The 20,188-nt window shown below is 45.1% G+C and overlaps 1 long non-coding RNA gene across 1 annotated transcript in view; it reads right to left on the bottom strand.

Annotated features, from left to right (window-relative positions):
• The window catches only part of LOC144678750 (uncharacterized), a 109,910-nt gene that overhangs the window by 48,920 nt on the left and 40,802 nt on the right, over window positions 1-20,188 (bottom strand). The gene's annotated exons all lie outside the window — the stretch shown is intronic.

Raw genomic sequence — 20,188 nt, 5'->3', positions numbered from 1 at the left:
GATACCCCAAATTGTTAACTTGCCAAACCGGACCCCAATTTTATTCTCCTGGGTGAGAAGAAATGAGCTGGCTTCCCTTCTTCATTCAAACCACTCGGTTGGTCTCAACAAGGTTAATTTGAAAAGGATCCCTTCTCTTGTGGATACCTTTTCCCAGTCCAAATATAATCATGTTTTAGAAGGAGCCAATTTAACTATGCTTTCTTGAGTCAAAGAAAGAGTAAGTTTATTAGTTTTTAAAAACATGAGAAAAAATACGAAAAGAATAATTTTTTAAAATGCAACACACATACACACAGATCAGAAATGAGAAGTTGAGTCCGTGAGGAGTAGATGGCGAAATGCTGCAGCCGTTAAGCTGGGTTATTCCAGTAGAAATGACTTCGGCAGTTGAGCAATTGGATTGGAGACACTTGAATCTGGAGGTTAGTCCTGTTTCCTTCTTGACTGTGGCATTGCTGACTTATCTCCATAAACAGACTGACAGATAGAGACTTTTACTTGCAAGCTGCAGGGATGTCTAGTTGATGTTCTTCTGCTGTGATGCACACTAGCACACCAGAACTAGAACATACAGATCAGGTTTGCAACTGGCTCTTTAACTATTGCCTTGTGTATTCCTAGAAGGGAAAAAACAAACATGTCTTTCACCCAGAGTTTATTTTCTTTCAACTCAGACCATCTCCACACTCTGAGATATCACTCAACAGGAGATGGTTTCTGCTGCGATGGTAATCGGTCTCCATTGTCTCCAACCACAGGAAATTAAAATTCAGTATTTTGCATTGCACCTCTTCCTTTCAAGTATCTCTGTCTGAGTAGGTCTTGACACCTTTCAGGTGCAACATTCCAAGGTCTCTCTGGATTAGTCAGTCAAGTATAATCCACATAAGAATATCCAGAAAGTGGTTACTTTACATTCTCAACCAGCTTTTGCTTGTAGGTCTTTTATTTAAGAAAACACGTCTCCCTTAAAAAGTTCAATACATCCATAAGTAATTCAGGTTATGATTCGCTGTCAGAACAAGCTCCATTTACATGCTTGGAGTCGGGCCTCTGAAGCTTTTCTGTCCACTCAAGCAGTGCAAAAGCATGAAAGTTTTTTTTATTCATTCATGAGATGTGGGCATCGCTGCCTAGGCCAGCATTTATTGCCCATCCCTAATTGTTCTTGTTCAGAGGGCACTTAAGAGTCAATCACATTGCTGTGGGTCTGGAGTTATATATAGGCCAGACCAAGTAAGCATGGCAGATTTCCTTCCCTAAAGGACATTATTGACACAGATGCTCCAGAACTTCTTATCCTTAAGGGGCAGACTACAAGTTAATGTTCATTTTAGGGGGCAGCAGAGCAATTGACCAACTGGGCAAGTTATACAATCCTCTTGCGAAAGGTGGCCATGGCATAGTCACTGGTGGAGGCACTCACAGCCCCTTGCAATGTCTTTATTAAGGAGTGGAACAGTATCCATTATGGTTCATGCTAACAATACAGCCTTGCAGTGTGGGTTAGAAGAATGCCTGCGCCTGAGCTGAGAGCACAGCATGCAGTCCAATGCTGAAGCTGCCGCCAATCAGTCAAGCGGAGCGGAGGTGGGTGAGGTTTTGGACAGCCAATGAGCGCACTGGCCATTCAAGTGGTGGCTAGCACTCTCTCTGCTTACGCGAAGGGGCCTTCAGACTTAACCAAGAGAAGTTCTTCGTGCACCCATGCTAACCCAAGAGTATCTCTCTTTGAGCCCGCAGGAGCAGCACATCAGGACCATGGAGCCTGATGATTTAGCGTTACGCCTCATGGCTCAAAGGGGTGCAGAGAAAAAGAAGAGAGCAACAGAGGCACCTGGCTCGGCAAAGGTGAAAGTGCGGCAGGGCCTGCTGCGTATGAAGCTGAAGATCCACAGCAAGCCATCGCTCGTAGGCTCCTCACTAGACCCAGGGTCTGTAGATGGCGCTTGAGAACCAGTGTCGCTGAAGATTGTGCATGTCTAGGGAAGTGGTCAGTCACATATGCCACCTGCTGCAGGATTTGGTGCCATAGGGACATGGAGGGCATCCACTGCCAGTGGGCATGATAGTGACCGCGGCGCCCAAAGTTTACACCAGTGGCTCCTTTCATGACTCCACAGGTGCCCTGTGCGGGATCTCGCGAGCCTCCACACACAAGTGTACCCACGAGGTCACAGACACCATCTTCGCAAAGGCACAGAACTTTGTGCATTTCGCCCAGAACCAGGAAAGCCAGGGAGCAAGAGCACTGAGATTTGCACATCTTTGGAGATCTTAGGTTTTCCACAGGTGCAGGGTGCCATTGACTGCACTTACATGGCACTTAGATCTCCATGGCAACAAGCAGTCAACTATGTCAACCACAAGATCTTCCACTTGCTGAATGTTCAGCTGGTGTGCAACGACCACAAACACATCCTGCAGGTCTACCCATGATTCCCAGGGAACGTCCATGACTCCTTTGCAGGTCTCAGATCCCTAGCCAGAATTTTACGCTGGTTGGGCAGGCGCATGCCTGACCCGACAGTGCGTGAAATTGTGTGAGAGGATGTGGGTGCGCATCCTGATGTCATCACAAACGCACGCGATATTTCGCTCGGCAGGTACGTGCAGCAGTTGGATGTGCGCCTGCAACAATTAAGCGGACAATTAAGCCCATTAAGGAAGCAACTGAAATCGATTTTACATGGCCCGTCACCTTTACGGTTGGTGGACAGGCCAATTGGCCAGGCGGCCTTTACATTTTCGCTGAAACCTCGATCCAGGGAGGGATAAAATGTCCGGGTTGAAATATAATAAAAAAAGATATCTGGGGACTGATGTTTTTTGAGTTCGGCTATCAGGTGCTGAAGAGGAAATTAATGCAATAGTGAGGGAAGATATGAGCTCCGACGATGTGGAATCTGTATGGGTAGAGCTGAGAAACACTAAGGGGCAAAAAACATTAATGGGGGTTGTATATAGACCCCCAAACAATATTGGTGATGTTGGGAATGGCATTAAACAGGAAATTAGAGACGCATGCAATAAAGGAACATCTGTAATTATGGGTGACTTTAATCTGCATATAGATTGGGCAAATCTAATTAGTAACAATATCATAGAGGAGGAATTCCTGGGGTGCATACGGGATGGTTTTCTGGACCAATACGTTGAGGAACCAACTAGAGAACAGGCCATCCTAGATTGGGTTTTGTGTAATGAGAAAGGAATAATTGGCAATCTAGTTGTGCGAGGCCCCCTGGGGATGAGCGACCATAATATGATAGAATTCTTCATCAAGATGGAGAGTGACATAGTTGATTCTGAGACTAGGGTCCTGAATCTTAATAAAGGAAACTACGATGGTATAAGGTGCGAGTTGGCTATGATGGATTGGGAAACGTTACTTAAAGGAATGACGGTGGATAGGCAATGGCAAACGTTCAAAGAGCGCATGGATGAACTGCAACAATTGTTTATTCCTGTCTGGCGCAAAAGTAAAATAGAAAAGGTGGCCAAACCATGGCTTACAAGGGGAATTAGAGATAGTATTAGATCCAAGGAAGAGGCATACAAATTGGCCAGAAAAAACAACAGACCTGAGGATTGGGAGCACTTTAGAATTCAGCAAAGGAGGACCAAGGGATTGATTAAGAAGCGGAAAGTAGAGTACAAGAGTAAGCTTGCGGGGATCATAAAAACTGACTGTAAAAGTTTCTATAGGTATGTGAAGAGAAAAAGATTGGTGAAGACAAATGTAGGTCCCTTACAGTCAGAAACAGGGAAATTTATAATGGGGAACAAAGAAATGGCTGACCAACTAAATACATATTTTGGTTCTGTCTTCACAAAGGAGGACACAAATAACATACCAGAAATGTTGGGGAACACAGGGTTTAGTGAGAGGGAGGAACTAAAAGAAATCAGTATTAGTAGGGAAATGGTGTTGGAGAAATTGATGGGATTGAAGGCCGATAAATCCCTAGGGCCTGGCAATCTACATCCCAGAGTACTCAAGGAAGCGGCCCTAGAAATAGTGGATGCATTGGTGGTCATCTTCCGAGATTCTATAGACTCTGGAATAGTTCCTACAGATTGGAGGGTAGCTAACTTAGCCCCACTATTTAAAAAAGGAGGCAGAGAGAAAACAAGGATTTATAGACCAGTCAGACTGACATCGGTAGTGGGGAAAATTCTAGAGTCCATTATAAAAGATTTAATAGCTGAGCACTTGGAAAACAGTGGCAGAATCAGACAGAGTCAGCAAGGATTTACGAAAGGGAAATCATGCTTGACAAATCTACTGGAATTTTTCGAGAATGTAACTAGTAGAGTTGATGAGGGGGAACCAGTAGATGTGGTTTATTGGGACTTTCAGAAGGCTTTCGACAAAGCCCCACATAAGAGATTAGCGTGTAAAATTAAAGCGCATGGGATTGGGGGTAGTGTATTGAGATGGATAGAAAACTGGTTGGCAGACAGGAAACAAAGAGTAGGAATAAATGGGTCTTTTTCCAAACGGCAGGCAGTGACTAGTGGGGTACCGCAGGGATCGGTGCTGGGACCCCAGCTATTCGCAATATATATTAATGCTTTAGATGAGGGAACTAAATGTAATATCTCTAAATTTGCAGATGACACAAAGCTGGGTGGGAGGGTGAGCTGTGAGGAGGATGCAGAGATGCTTCAGTGTGATTTGGACAAGCTGAGTGAATGGGCAAATGCATGATGCAGTATAATGTGGATAAATGTGAGGTTATCCACTTTGGTAGCAAAAACGGGAAGGCAGATTATTACCTGCATGGCTATAAATTGAGAGAGGGGAATGTGCAACGAGACCTTGGGCAGAAAGCGGGAGCAGGTTATTGAGTTGGATGATCAGCCATGATCATGATGAATGGCAGGGCAGGCTCGAAGGGCCGAATTGCCTACTCCTGCTCCTATTTTCTATGTTTCTATGCTTTCTCAGTGCGCATTTCACGCTGGCTGGCCGTTAATTGGCCAGTCGGCATGAAATTGCGTTTGGGGACTGATCGCAGGCAGAAGTGCATTTCGCGTCTGCTTTCGGGCCCAATGATCACACGCGTCCAACAAGTGTAAGATTCAAGCCCCTGACTTCTTCCAAAGAGGCTGCAGGGTTGGCTCCTCGGGAACTCGGACTACCTGCAGAGGACGTGGCTGGTGACGCCCGTGAGGCGGCCTCAGACTGCAGCAGAGTGACAGTACAGCAAGGCTTATACCATGGCCTGTACTTTGGTGGAGCAAACAATAGGCATTTTGAAAATGAGGTTCTGGTGCCTCAACAGGTCCAGTGAAGCACTGCAATACAGTCCCCAGAGGGTGTCGTGCATCATCATCGCTTGCTACGTGCTCCACAACCTGGCGCTGCAACAGTGGGAGGACCTGGCTAAGGAGAAGATGGAGGAGCTACACGTCCGAAGAGGTGGATGTCGAAGGGGATGAGGATGATGAGGTCCTCGAAAGCGAGGATACCAATGATGAGGCCATTGCATTGGGCAGACGAGGCAGGCACCCTTGGGAGGCCGACATTGCCACAAGATTCATGGAAGATGATGACGAGATGCAAAGAGGACAGTCCTGACATCCTCACCTTGCATCTGTGAACATTTGGCTCCTGTCTGGCTGATGGCAGCGCACATAACCTCAGTGCTCAGGCTGATATCATGGAAACGCAGCGGAGACCCTAATAATTGCTAGATTCCAGGAGGATGATGATGACATGCAGTGAGCACACTCCATAGATCTTCACATAGCCTCTGAATGTCTGACTCCTGTCTGGCTGAGGACAGCTTGTTTGCACTCTGTGATAAAGCTCATATCATGGAGACACAGCCGTGAAACTTTAAATGCATCTGATACTTTTTCAGCCTTCAGCACCTGACCCCTTCAGGAGCACAGCATCACCCATCACAGATACTGAAGAGATGGAGGCCAGCCCCACCTCAAAGGTGCTTAGATCACACAGACAAGCACCATCAAGGTGCAGGCATCACTAACGTGTCCAGTGAGTGTGAAGCTAGACCATCACTTTGCTCTGAAGGTTACACACTGCACAGAGAAGAGGCCCTGGACTGAGACACCTGCCTTTATCTGGTGCTGAAAGGTTTCACATCTGAGTGGCACAAACACTGCTCATCATAGCAAGGGGCCAGAGGCAAGGAGACATTCTTGGAAGTTTATTTACAATAATGAACATTATGTACAAGTGATTAACACCCAGGCCCAGGCTGAGCAACTATACAGCACATCTTCCTAATCCTGCCGTGACATCTTGGTGCTCCCCAGACATCCACAGCGGAGGTGGAGGCAGCATGTTAACTGCTATGCCCTGCCTCTGATGACCTTGGCAGGCGTCCTCTGGAGCTCCGAGACCTGGAAGGCCCTGGCCTGCTGTGTGGCAGTGGCACTCTCCTCAGCCTGTGGTCTGGAGCTGCTGGGGTCATAGGAAGAAGGGATTCGGAAGGGCCGGACACTCCCGAGTCACCTGGATGGATGGGCCCGGAGTGTGCACCTGCTGATCCTCCTCCCTATTGGTGCACAAGGCCCCCTGGCTGACTCCCTGAGGAGAAAGGTTAGCTGGAGTGAGATCGAGTTGCCCCGCACCCCTATCACGTTTACACTGTTGGAGACCAACTATGGCATCAGCAATAGTGTTGAGCCCTTGCAGCAGTGCAGGACCTATGTCCTGGACCAAGGTCTCCATGGCGGCCACCAACCTACCAGTGTTGACCTCGGCACGTTGACATGCCGGCTCTATCACCTCAGATTGAAGGCGGATAGACTCCTCCATCATGTTTTGCCATCTGAGGAGTGCAGCAGACATTTGTTCCTCATGTTCCAGAGCTTGCCTTTGCAGCTCCAGCAACTGAGACATGACCGAGTCCAGAGGCTCGTCATCTGACTCGGACTCAGCAAATTTCTGGGCTCCAACTGTCCTCCGTGTGCCGGAAACCAGGGAAGGCCCTGCTGTAGATCGCACAGTGTGATGTGCTCACCAGATTGTGACCCTGAGGCTACTCTAGAACTAGGTCCTACTGAGGTGTGTGTCTGTGCTGGTGGAGGGTATGGGCGAGCTCTGTGATGGGTCTTCAATTAGGGTGTCATTGGATTCTTCTTCCGAGGTGTCTTCAGGGCTTGAGTCTAGCACCTGGCTCATGGACCCACTCAGCTGCTTCCCAGATGTGCCTGTGAAAGCAAGGAGAGATAATTAGTGCATAGCACGGGACTGTGCAACAGGAGAACTCACTCACAGTATGGTTGTCTGATGGATGTTGCACTGCTGGATCCTCACTTGCTTGAGTACCGTCAACTTCACTGTCAGCACAGGAACGGCCCAGATTATCACCAGCTAGCTGGATGACTCTATTTTCAAAGTCTGTGAGAACCTTGATATCAGATATTGCTCCACCAGTCTGCAACCTCTCCCTATTGTTGTGTGCTAGCTTGTCCTGAATGAAGACAGATGGAGAGAGTGTAAGCACAACGCCTGCCAGGCCAGACAAGAAGGATGCCTGGCGTGTTCGTGGTGAGTGGTACCATGGACAGGATGAGGACATGATCCACAGGACAGAGGAAGGTGTGTGAAAGAGTGAATGGTGATGTCCCTTGAACTGGCAGTGAATGAGATCCCTGTGGATGTGTGATGGGCTTGTGAACATGTGAGCTGAGAGTGATGGGAAGAGTGATTTACCCTGGCAGAACAGAGCAGATCATTCATCCTCTTTTGGCACTGGGTGGCTGTCCTCTTTTGCAGGGTGTTGGCGCTGACCACCGCTGCCACCGCCTCCCATGCTGGGTTTGTGACCTTGCTCAGAGTTGGAATAAAGGACTTCACAGCGGACCACACAGCATCCAAAAGGCGCCCAAGGGAGGTGTCGCTAAATTTAGGGCAGCATGTTTCCTCCCTTTGGCAGCCATGACTTTGCAGCAGCTTCTGATGCCTTAGGTGGTAACATAAATTTGGAGGTCTGCTTCAAGTTCATAATAATTTGTAGCTCATGAAGCCAAAGAGCCTGGATATACCTGCTTTGCAGCATCACTTATAATGAAAATACCCACAATATCCAATGAGCAAGACATCATTCGCATTATTCATGAAAAATTAACTCTTCTGTAAATATTGTAAAGCACATTGCAGGGTTGTCAGAATTATAAGACAGTAACACAATTTGTGTTCTGATTACATAACCACTGGGATTTTCACTTCTGTGAATTCATCGAACATTGAAGTTCTGTAATTCACTGAAAGCCATGTGTTATCCTCTATATATTGGTAGATTTACAAATTACACATTAAAGCGTTTTGGTGTGCAGTTATGATAATAACATTTTTTTAATAAAAAAGCTGTTTTGAAGGTCACATTTTGTAAACCTTGGACTGAGCTTAAAGACTATTTCCAGAATAGTCTTTATAACCCAGGGTTATGTAACTTTCTCCTTGTGGATTCGGGCTGGAACCCCTTCAGCGAGCTAGACATATATATTTAAAATTCAGTCAGTGTTCCAAAAGACTAAACAGAAACAGAGTTGATAGCATTTCCACCAAACACAAAGACACTAACTGAGCCACTGTAAAGTGTGAAAACTTGGCCCTTTTGATCACGACATGGGGTAAGGAGACTTCGGATCACTGTAATGGAACTACCACTTGCCTTATATGGAAAGTGACCCGGCATTCTTGTTCAGGTCACATGATAACAGTGGCCATCTGCCTTACCTGCAAAAAGCATTGAAAAGGTCAAGAAGCGGGCATATCCAGAGAGAACCATTTTGACGGAGCTTCAACCCAGGAAGAGACAGAGAAAGGCATCTAAAAACAGCTACTGGAATGCTGTAAAGTAACTAGGCAGCTAAAAGTGCCGCATCTGCAGAATAGAAGTGAGGAACCTTCCCTCATGAAACCATGATTCAACCCACGAAGCTCACCTGTTAAAGCTACCTATGGAAATTCGACAGTGGAAGCCATCGCACTGCAGAAGCAACTCTACCATCTCGAGAACTACACTTCAGACAACGCAACACCTCGACTTCTAAACATATCAGGCCTGCACCGAATATGGGCTAATCTTGATTTACATTTATAAGTATAATTTTATTTTCATTTGTAACTAATCTGTATGTGTTAGTAATGGTAACTTCCAAAGCAAGAGAGTGGAATAAACTAACCTTTTCTATTTTTAAGTAAAAAGCTTTGCTACTGGGCTATTTTTAAATTGAATTACATACTCCAAGGGTAAAATATACACACGGACACAGACAAATACATTGTCCATGGGCAACTTTGGGAAAACTCCTTTTAAAGTATCCATGACAAAAGAAGCAATTAAATGAAATGTCAGGCTGCCTTTCCCCTTAATATTTGTCTTCTCTCCCTCGCCTTTGTCTTTTTTTTAATTTTAAAATTAACTCTTTACCTATTTTGTTTTGTGCTTTTTCCTCATTGTTTATTTGTTCATTTCGGAATTTCTATTTGTTTCTCTGTAACTGGAATTTGTTATTTTCTTTAATCTCCGTTGACTTTCACCAACCAGAAGGAAACTGAAACCCAGCTCCTGATAGACCTGAAACATACACATTGCAAGGAAGTCATGGTAACACTGCGGTGAGCAGCAATATTTGGAATAGCTGATTCCATGGGAATCGCTGTGGTCAGAAAAAGGCAGTTTCAGCAAGAACAGAAAGAACTGATGTGGCAGGTCTTATTTAAATGAAAATTCCAAGAAAATAGTAACTACAATGTAAAGGTGCAACTTTCACTGTGTCTGTGTTGCGTGCAACTCAAGTAATAGTTCCACATGGCCCAAATACAGAAAAAAGAAAACAGCTGTCCCTGACAAGCAGGGCGTACTTGATGTTAATACCAGTGCTGTCTTTTGCACTTCACTCTCCCTTAAATAAGCAATCATTCGCTTCCCATTCAGACTCACAAAGATAAATGTCATCTCCAGCTGCACTTTCACATCAGATGTCTTCATATTTGTTAATGATACATTTAGTAAAGATAAACAATTTGATACCGACTTAATACACTGACAATTATGACTCAGATGGTAAGGACTTTAAATTGCTGTTTCCTAAAGTTTAGCTGAGGATAGCTAATTTATAATGAAGTCTTGGCAGCAATGTGAGAGGCATGATTGATTATAATAAAAGGTTGTGCAATAATGCAATATAAACAATGTACAATATATATAATGACCAACAAAAACATACAAGTACACCAGATATTATTTCAGGCAGGCTTCAGAGGGAGACGCCCAAGTAAAATTCAACTTCTGCCCAAAATGAGCACAGAGTTGGCAGAGCAACCCTCACCCCCACCTGCCCTCAGGAGACCTGAGCCATCTTTGGGATTGAGCCATTTATTCAAATTTGGAGCCCTAATCAGGAATAGTGTGGCAGCTTGCCAATTGTGGGAGGAGGTATCGGTGACAGGTCAGGTCTGGGAAAGGGAGAGATGCAATCCCAAAAGGGCCTTGAACCTCAGTGAATGAAGGAGAAACAGATTTAAAACAAATCTGAAACTGCAGATCCACAAAGTAGGGCTCCAATTTATAAATTTCTGCAGCCTTACACCTGGCACAGGCAGGCATGCTGCTCAGCACATTATATTGCATTGGGTAAGCTGGGGGCAACAATAGGGCAGCTGACATCAGGGCCCAGGAGAGGAGGGTACACACGGTACCAGGGCCTATTCCTTCTGGGGGCCCGGGTTCAGGCAACAATGCCCCCCTCACCAGCCACAGACTCACGCCTCAATGTGCTCACAGCCAAACGCATGGTGGGTGCTCCACTCTGGGACAAAGTTCTGTAATGTAAGGGGTTATTGGAGTGAGAGCCCGAGTCCACACGGCCATTTGTTTTGACAGCCAGGGTGCATTCTGAATGATGTAGTCCACCCGTGGCCAGGGTCTCACCCTCCTGCGCAGGCGCTGGCTCACTAAAAGGCTACAGGAGTCAAGATGACGGAGCTGACCTGGGAGGCCAGGAGGAGCAGCAGTCTTTCGAGTTATCAACAGTCACGGATTGCAACTCTTTTGAGTACAATCACAGTTCTTGGTTTCCGGGAGTGGGACATGAACCCACAACCTTCTGATTCAAGGGCGAGGGTGCTATGGACTGAGCCACAGCTGATCAGGAGGAGCAGCAGTTGTAGCAACAGCGAGACCCAGGCAGCTGGAGCGTTAAGACGGGGCGGGGAGGAAGCGCGCCTTGCCACCTTTGCATCCATCTTGAACTCCTCCTAAGTCAGAACATTTCCGGACTTCCCGGGCTCGGGAGTGGGTGAGTGAGTGCCGGTTGTAGCAGGAAGTAGACTGTTTTGAGCAAACTCAAATAGAAAGGATATCAAAGTAATAGAAAAGGGGCGTTGTAAGATCACCAGGATATAATGAAGGATGAGAAAACAGAGTTAGGAAGAGAAACCTGAGAAGTTTAGGCTTTTTCACTAAAGCTGCAAGAGTGAGTGAGTGTGTGTGAGAGAGTGAGCAAGTGTGTGAGAGAGTGAACGAGTGTGTGAGAGAGAGTGAGCGAGTGTGTGTGAGAGTGAGCGAGTGTGTGTGAGAGAGTGTGTGTGAGAGAGTGAGCAAGTGTGTGAGAGAGTGAACGAGTGTGTGAGAGAGAGTGAGCAAGTGTGTGTGAGAGAGTGAGCGAATGACTTTGTGTACGAGAGAGAGAACTCTTAAGACTGGGAGTGAGTCAGACATGCACACAAAAAGACACAAACACACACACACATATACACACTCAGTTCGGAGACACATACACACACGCCCTCCCCCCCTCCTCCCTCCCCATAAACTGGGCTGGGTGAGGAGGAAAGCTGGATTGTGTGTAACTTATGTGATAGCTTCTAAAGATCCAAATACAGAAAAAAGAAAACAGATGTCACTAACTGCTGCTCCTCCTGGCCACTTTCAAAAACAGTTCCTCTGACATGTCTTCCTTCTTCCTTAACCACGGTGGTTGACAGGGCCCTCAACCGTGTTCAGCCCATCTCCCGCGCATCTGCCCTCACACCTTCCTTCTCCCTCCCAGAACCATGATAGGGTCTCCCTTGTCCTCACTTATCACCCCACCAGCCTCTGCATTTAAAGGATCATCCATCGCCATTTCTGCCAACTCCAGCATGATGCCACCACCAAACACATCTTCCCTTCACCCCCCCGGCGGCATTCCGCAGGGATCGTTCCCTCCGGGACACCCTGGTCCACTCCTCCATCACCCCCTACACCTCAACCCCCTCACACGGCACCTTCCCATGCAACCACAGAAGGTGCAACACCTGCCCCTTTACTTCCCCTCTCCTCACCATCCAAGGGCCCAAACACTCCTTTCAAGTGAAGCAGCATTTCACTTGCATTTCCCTCAACCTAGTCTACTGCATTCATTGCTCCCAATGTGGTTTCCTCTACATTGGAGAGACCAAACGCAGACTGGGTGACTGCTTTGCAGAACACCTTCGGTCTGTCCGCAAGCATTACCCAGACCTCCCTGTTGCTTGCCATTTCAACACTACACCCTGCTCTCATGCCCACATGTCCATCCTTGGCCTGCTGCATTGTTCCAGTGAAGCTCAATGCAAACTGGAGGAACAGCACCTCATCTTCTGACTATGCACTTTACAGCCTTCTGGACTGAATATTGAGTTCAACAATTTTAGATCATGAACTTTCTCCTCCATCTCCACCCCCTTTCCGATCCCCCCCACTTTTTTTTTCCAATAATTTATATAGATTTTTCTTTTCCCACCTATTTCCATTATTTTAAATGTATTTCCATCCATTGTTTTATGTCTTCTTTTTAGCCTATTTCGATCCCTTCCCTTCACCCCACCACACTAGGGCTATCTGTACCTTGCTTGTCCTGCTTTCTACCCATAATTAGCACATTCCTTAGATAATATCACCACCTCCAACACCTCTTTGACCTTTTGTCTGTGACATCTTTTGGTTATCTCCACCTATCACTGGCCCTCTATCCAGCTCTACCCTCCCCCACCCCCTTAAACCAGCTTATATTTCACCTCTTTTCTATGTTTACTTAGTTCTGTTGAAGAGTCACACGGACTCGAAACGTTAACTGTGTTCCTCTCCACAGATGCTGCCAGACCTGCTGAGTTTTTCCAGGTATTTTTATTTTTGTTTTGGATTTCCAGCATCCGCAGTTTTTTGCTTTTATGTCACTGACAAATGGTGTTTTGAGTGCAATCGCTTCTGACCCCCAGTTTCATACGAATTCCGTCTAGGCTAGCTCAGAGCCTGCGCTACTAGTGGTGAATGTAAAGTCAATGTTAGTTAAACCCAACTCCTTAGCTCGCTGCAGTCCCCTCCCCTTCCCTCGTGACCAGGTCTTGGGCCCTAGTCTGTCGCTCTCTAGCTCTGCTTCTTAAGTAAAAAGGCAAAGGTTTTATTAGTTAGCTGTGTTGTTTAGCACTTTTTAATGGTCATTTTTATTACTTTTTTAAAAATGATCTATTTATTACTTTGAATTAATGTTATTTATGTTTTCTTCATACCTTAACCTTGTTTTTAAATTCATGTTTAATGTTAATCAGTTCTCAGGCAGCTGCTGCTGGGTTTCTTGCTGAAGGGGAATGAGAGGCTCACAAGAGGTCTAATTGCTTTTTGGGGGGTTGGCTTGCTCATGTAGAAACAGGAAGGGCAGGATTTTCCAGCCTTCGTTGGCATCGAGGGCATCGTTGCAGGCGGGACTTGAAAATTTGGAGAGTGATAAAAGTCAACGGCTCTCCAAATTTTCCCATCATGCCCGCAATGTTGCCTGCTGCTGGCACGACCAGAAAATCCCGGCTGAAGTGTTGGAAATTCTCAGCACGTCTGTGTGGAGAGAAACAAAGGTCAGTGACCCTTCATCAGAACTAGTGCAGACCATGAACCTGAAGCATTGACTGACTCTGTTTCTCATTCCACAGATATTGTCTGGCCTGCTGAGTATTTCCAGCATTTTCTGTTTATATTTCAGATTTCCAATACTTTGCTCACCTATTATATGTCCCACACTGGGCATTCGTAAGGATGGTTAATTTCAATTGAGGTTCAAGCCTTTTGGTCCATGATTTCTCTCCCTGTCCCTGGCAGAGATGCACCCATCCCTGATTTTGAACAGTTTACAGTCAAGGAACAGTGACTGAGAGTTGAAAATCTCTTCCACCATATCTAAAATTTTTGTCTGTTGATATAACAAAGAATACTTGCCATCTTTGAACAGTGAGGTAGCAACAGAAAAGAAAACAGAGGTTGATTTATTATCTCCATTCTTTATCTGAATGTCACTGTAAATGTTGCCTTGATTATACACTTGACATGTTTACATCAATACTCACCCTTTTTTAAAAAAGTATTTCGTACAACAAAACAGACAGAACTAAATAAATCTCCTGATCTTTTGCCACTGGGTGAATATTAGGAGTGACATTTATAATCAAATGAAGATTGACATAAATTCAAACATTTTAACGTAATAAGCTGTGTTTATTTTTAGGAATGTTATTGAACTAAATCACATTTTTAAATCAAATTGAATGATTACCAGTTAAGTGACACTTGGGAGGTTTAAAAATAGTGATCAATTGCAGGATTCCATATTGTCATAGTCATGGTGAAATTTATTAAAATTCTTGATCCTCCCACCATCTTTTCTAACCTTTAACTGCTGCCTTGTAATTAATTCTTTTGAAGTTCAGTTAAAAATTCTTTCCTCTATTAGCAGCAAAAATTCTATTTCTGGGAAAGCAATTTTAAAATGAAAAAAATGACTAGCCTTTTTTCAATTTTAAATCCCTCAACTGAAAATTTAATTACATATTCTGTCATATTCCAGTGTTGTTCTATTCTCACATTATTAAATATTCCCCTCCAGCCCCAAACCAGACATATTATTTCAAATAATTTTCAGACTTTATTTTTCAGTAATGACATATTATGGCTGCTAAATATGGCAGCTACTATTCTCAGTTTTTTCCTACACATATTGTTGCTTCCAATCTTTTTCTCTTCACCATCTTGATCATAAAATAATTGTCAGCTTTTTTTCTTGCAAAGCTTATGATTTGAAATATGTTCTTCATATTGGACATTTATATCAGATTTCAGTCTTTACACTTTGTGACTAAAAATTAAACATTCACATAATGATGTCAACATTTATAAAATTTATAAGCATGTAAAAAGCTAAATATCCAATATGGAGTTTTACACCACAAAATGATCAAATGAAAACATAGCAAGAAATAAATTGCTTGCTGAAAAAAGACCAAAGTCCATCTCATTTTGCAGGGATTCTGATTTAATTTTTACAGGTGTTTTTAAGATGCAAGGGTGACTTGGACAAGGCACTATTATTGCCCACTCCCAATTTCCCTGTGACCATAAAAAGTCAACCACATAATATGAGACTGGCATCACAAAAAAGCCAGACCAAGCAGTGGCATATTCCCTTTCCTGAGGTACATTAATAAACAGCCTGTGATTTTACATCAATCTGTCAATTTCTGTGAGCATTTTCTTCTGGCATCAGCCTACAACTAATCAGATTTATTGAATTCAATGTCATAACTTGTCATGGTAGGATTTGAACTCATGACTGCTGTATTGCCAGTCCAGTACCATTGTCACTCAGTTTCCATATACTTTATCTGACAATTAGTGTTAAGAACTAGAAAATTGAGAGAGCAGCACAACAGGCATGATGACCCTGCAGGAATTCTCCGAACTGCAATTCTATTGAGCAAGCCTGAATACTAGGAATGCAACCTGACAAAACATACCCTGTTTTTCAGACTGATTCCTACAAATTGTTATCTTGAACGAGATGTTTTTGAAACCATGACTTCCAGTCACAATAACATATTAGCACTGCTCTGCCTGAAAAGCGTAAGAAAATAAACTTTAGCACTTGCAAATGTTATATTCTGCCAAGTGTTTCCTTTTCGGTTTGTTTTTACAAAACCACCCTTTATTAGGAATTTATTTAATGAATATGAAAGACGGCAAAATGAGTTGCCTGTGTTAGCCTTTCAGATTTAGAAATTCTTCTTGATATGTTAGAAATGATGTGGTCTCCAAGTTAAGTTTATTCTATATTAATAAATTGGTATTATGATTGGGACAGGCAGCAGTAGATTGAGGACTTAGGTGGTGAGAGAAACAGATATGAAGATGAACAGAATCAAGAACTTCAGTTATGAAGATAGATTGGAGAAGTTGGGACTGTTTTCCTCGGAGAAGAGAAGGCTGAAAGGAGATTTGATAGAGGTATTCAGAATCATGAGGGATCTGGATGGAGTACATAGGGAGAAACTGTTACCGCTCGTGACCTGATTGAGAATGAGAGGGCACAGATTTAAAGTATTTGGCAAAAGAAGCAATAGCGATGTGACAAAAAACGTTTTCATGCAGCGAATGGTTAAGGTCTGGAGTCTGAGGGTGTGGTGGAGGCAGGTTCAATCGAGGCAAAGAGGGAATTGGGTTATTATCTGAGACTTTCCAAAGGGAGTTAGACTGTTATCTGAAAAGGAAGAACGTGCGGGATTATGGAGAGAAAGTGAGGGAATGGCACTAGGTTAATTGCTCATTTGCAGAGCTGGTGCAGACACAATGGGCTGAATGGCCTCCTGCACTGTAACGATTCTGTGGAACTGGCATGCACACCACTCAAATGTAGCTCAACAACATCAATGGCATTTTGCCCTCTCTCTTGAAAGACAAGGTTACACACAAGAGAAGGAAGCAGAGCAGAACCAATGGGGGACAAGGACACCTACATCTCCTAAGCCCTACAGAGGAGGTGGCTCTCAATAATATGGGGTTGGTAGCAACAGAGTCTGTGTCATCTGGCATGGCTGAAAACATTCAAGATGATGGGATGTTCTTGCCTTACGCCCTTTCTCATCTCTCAGCTCAGACTCACCCTGCTATCCGGCATGATGAACAAGCTGCAGATGATATGATCATGGATATCTTGCTTCCAACCCCACCACCCCTTCCTTCATATCAACCTTCACCTTCTAGCTTAGTTCTTTCAAACACTGCCTTCTGCCCAGCACAAGAGCCCAAGGGGAAGGAGAGAGAGCAATACAGCACAGCACTGATGAAAAGGCCCTGTCACTTGATATAACACTCACAGCCACCAGCTCAGATACGGCACTGCACATACCTGGAGGTTGGTATAGATTTGGGATCAGCATGTGGTGAGTCACTGGCCACAAGTGGGCTGCAAGCAGATCAGGAGTAAAGCATGGTTCATTTGCCAGCTCACTGGAAAGTGAGGTAGCTGATGAGTACATAGGAGCATAGGACTTAGGAGCAGGAGTAGGCCATTCGGCCCTTCATGCCTGCTCCACCATTCAATAAGATCATGGCTGATCTGATTGTGATTTCAAGTCCACTTTCCTGCCTGTCCCCCACAACCCTTGACTCTCTTGCCTATCAAAAATCTATCTAACTCTGCCTTGAATAAGTTCAATGACCCAGCCTCCACTGCTTTCTGAGGAAGAGAATTCCACAGACTAATAGCCCTCTGATAGAAAAAAGTTCTCTTCATCTCTGTCTGAAAAGGGAAACCTCTTATTCTTAAACTGTTTCTTTTTTATTCATTCAAGGGATGTGGGTTTGGCTGGCTAGCCCAGCATTTATTGCCCATCCCAATTGCCCCTGAGAAGGTGGTGATGAGCTGCCTTCTTGAACCTCGAGTCCTTATGTTGTAGGTACACCCACAATGCTGTTAGGCAGGGAGCTCCAGAATTTTGACCCAGCGACAGTGAAGGAACAGCGATATATCTCCAAGTCAGGGTGCTGGGTGGCTTGGAGGGGAACTTGCAGGTGGTGGTGTCCCCATGTATCTGCTGCCCGTGTCCTACTGGATGGTAGCAGCCGTGGGTTTGGAAGGTGCTGCCTAAGGAGCCTTGGTGAATTCCTGCAGTGCATCTTGTAGATGGTACATTCTGCTGCCAGTGTTCAGCGGTGGTGGAGGGAGTGAATTTTTGTGAATGGGGTGCCAATCAAGTGGGCTGCTTTGTCCTGAATGGTGTCAAGCTTCTTGAGTGTTGTTGAAGCTGCACTCATCCAAGCAAGGGGAGAGTATTCCATCATACTCCTGGCTTGTGCTTTGTAGGTTGTGGACAAGCTTTGGGCAGTCAGGAGGTGAGTTACTTGCCACAGGATTCCTAGCCTCTGACCCGCTCTTGTAGCCTCAGTATTATATGGCTAGTCCAGTTCAGTTTCTGGCCAATGGTAACCCCCCGGATGATGATAGTGGGGGATTCAGTGATGGTAACACCATTGAATGTCAAGGGCTGATGGTTAGATTCTCTTTTGCTGGAGATGGTCATTGCCTGACACTTGTGTGGCACGAATGTTACTTGCCACTTGTCAGCCCAAGCCTGGTTTTAGTCCAGGTCTTGCTGCATTTGGACATGTGGCTGCTTCAGTATCTGACGAGTTCTGAATAGTGCTGAACATTGTGCAATCATCAGCAAACATCCCCACTTCTGACCTTATGATGGAAGGAAGGTCATTGATGAAGCAGCTGAAGATGCTTGGGCTGAAGACACTACCCTGAGCAACTCCTGCAGTGATGTTCTGGAGCTGAGATGACTGAACTCCAACAACCACAACCATCTTCCTTTGTGCCAAGTATGACTCCAACCAGTGGAGAGTTTTCCCCCTTGTTCCCATTGACTCCAGTTTTGCTAGGGCTCCTTGATGCCACACTTGGTCAAATGCGGCCTTGATGTCAAGGGCAGTCATTTTCACCTCACGAGTTCACCTCTTTTGCCCATGTTTGAACCGAGACTGTAATGAGGTCAGGAGCTGAGTGGCCCTGGCGGAACCCAAACTGAACGTCAGTGCACAGGTTATTGCTGAGCAAGTGCCTCTTGATAGCACTGTTGATGACCCCTTCCATCATTTTACTGATGATCGAGAGTAGTCTGATGAGGCAGTAATTGACCGGGTTTGATTTGTCTTGCTTTTTGTGTACAGGACATACCTGGACAACTTTCCACATTGCTGGATAGGTGTGCCCCTAGTTCTAGGCTCCCCCCACAAGAGGAAACATCCTCCTTGTGTCTACCCTATTTGGTCCCCTCAGGATTTTATATGTTTTGGTAAAATTACCTTCATTCTTCTAAACTCTAATGGGTATGGGCCCATTGTACTGCTGCAGAGGACTCAGATGTGAACCTTAATGGACTAAAATACAGACAGTGCTGATGCTGAGATGCTGGATGTATTGGCTGGCCTGTCATATAGCTTCCTATAGCCTATGGATATAGCTTCCTAGATGTGAGAGGAGGATCCCAAGCCAGGCAGTCAGCAGCACCTAGAGGAGAGCAGAGGAGCTATAAAAACTGCGCTAGAAGTGGCGAGAGTTCGAGAGTAGAGGTGACTGAGGGTGTTCAGTGAGGAGGGAGGAGGTGCTCCTTTCCTTATCTACCTTTCCTCAGAAAGAAGAGCAACGGCCTTGGTAGATAGGACCTGGTGAGTAAATTAAAAATGTGTAATATTTTTAAACAATTGGCTATACTTGGATTAAACTGAGAAGCGCCAGAAATAAGGAAATTTAGGGTCAATTTAATAAAGTAATATAAATAATCCAAAGTGGAATAAAGTTAACATAAGGGAAGTAGAGTTTAGACATGACAGGGCAGCTCAGTCAAGTGGAATCCGTGTCCTGTAATATGTGCAAAGTCATGGATGCCATCGGTGCCCGAGCTGAGCACATGCACAGGAAGTGCTGCCAGCTGCAGAAACTTGAGCTCTGGGTTTCAGAGCTCGAGCGGTGGCTGGAGTCACTGTGGAACATCCGCGAGGCTGAGATTTACGTGAATAGCACGTTCAGAGAGGCGGTCACACCGCAGCTTAAGGGCCTGGAGACAGAGGGAATGGGTGACCACCAGGCAGTCCAAGAGAACTAGGCATATAGTGTAGGAGTCCCCTGGGGTCCCGCCTACGAATCGGTTTTCTGTTTTGGAAGCTGGTTTCTCAGTGGAGTACATTCAGAACCAAGTTTGTGGCACCACAAGCCGCTCGGCTGTACAGGAGGGGAGGAAGAAGAAAGGAAGAACAATAATGATAGGGGATTCATTAGTTAGGGGAACAGGCAGGCGTTCCTTTGGCCATAGACGTGACTCCAGGATGGTATGTTGCCTCCCTGGTGCCAG

Source organism: Cetorhinus maximus, chromosome 3, assembly GCF_964194155.1.
Source record: "Cetorhinus maximus chromosome 3, sCetMax3.hap1.1, whole genome shotgun sequence".
NCBI lineage: Eukaryota > Metazoa > Chordata > Chondrichthyes > Lamniformes > Cetorhinidae > Cetorhinus > Cetorhinus maximus.
The sequence above is the reverse complement of the archived record's forward strand: the minus strand, read 5'-3'. Positions and strand labels throughout refer to the sequence as shown.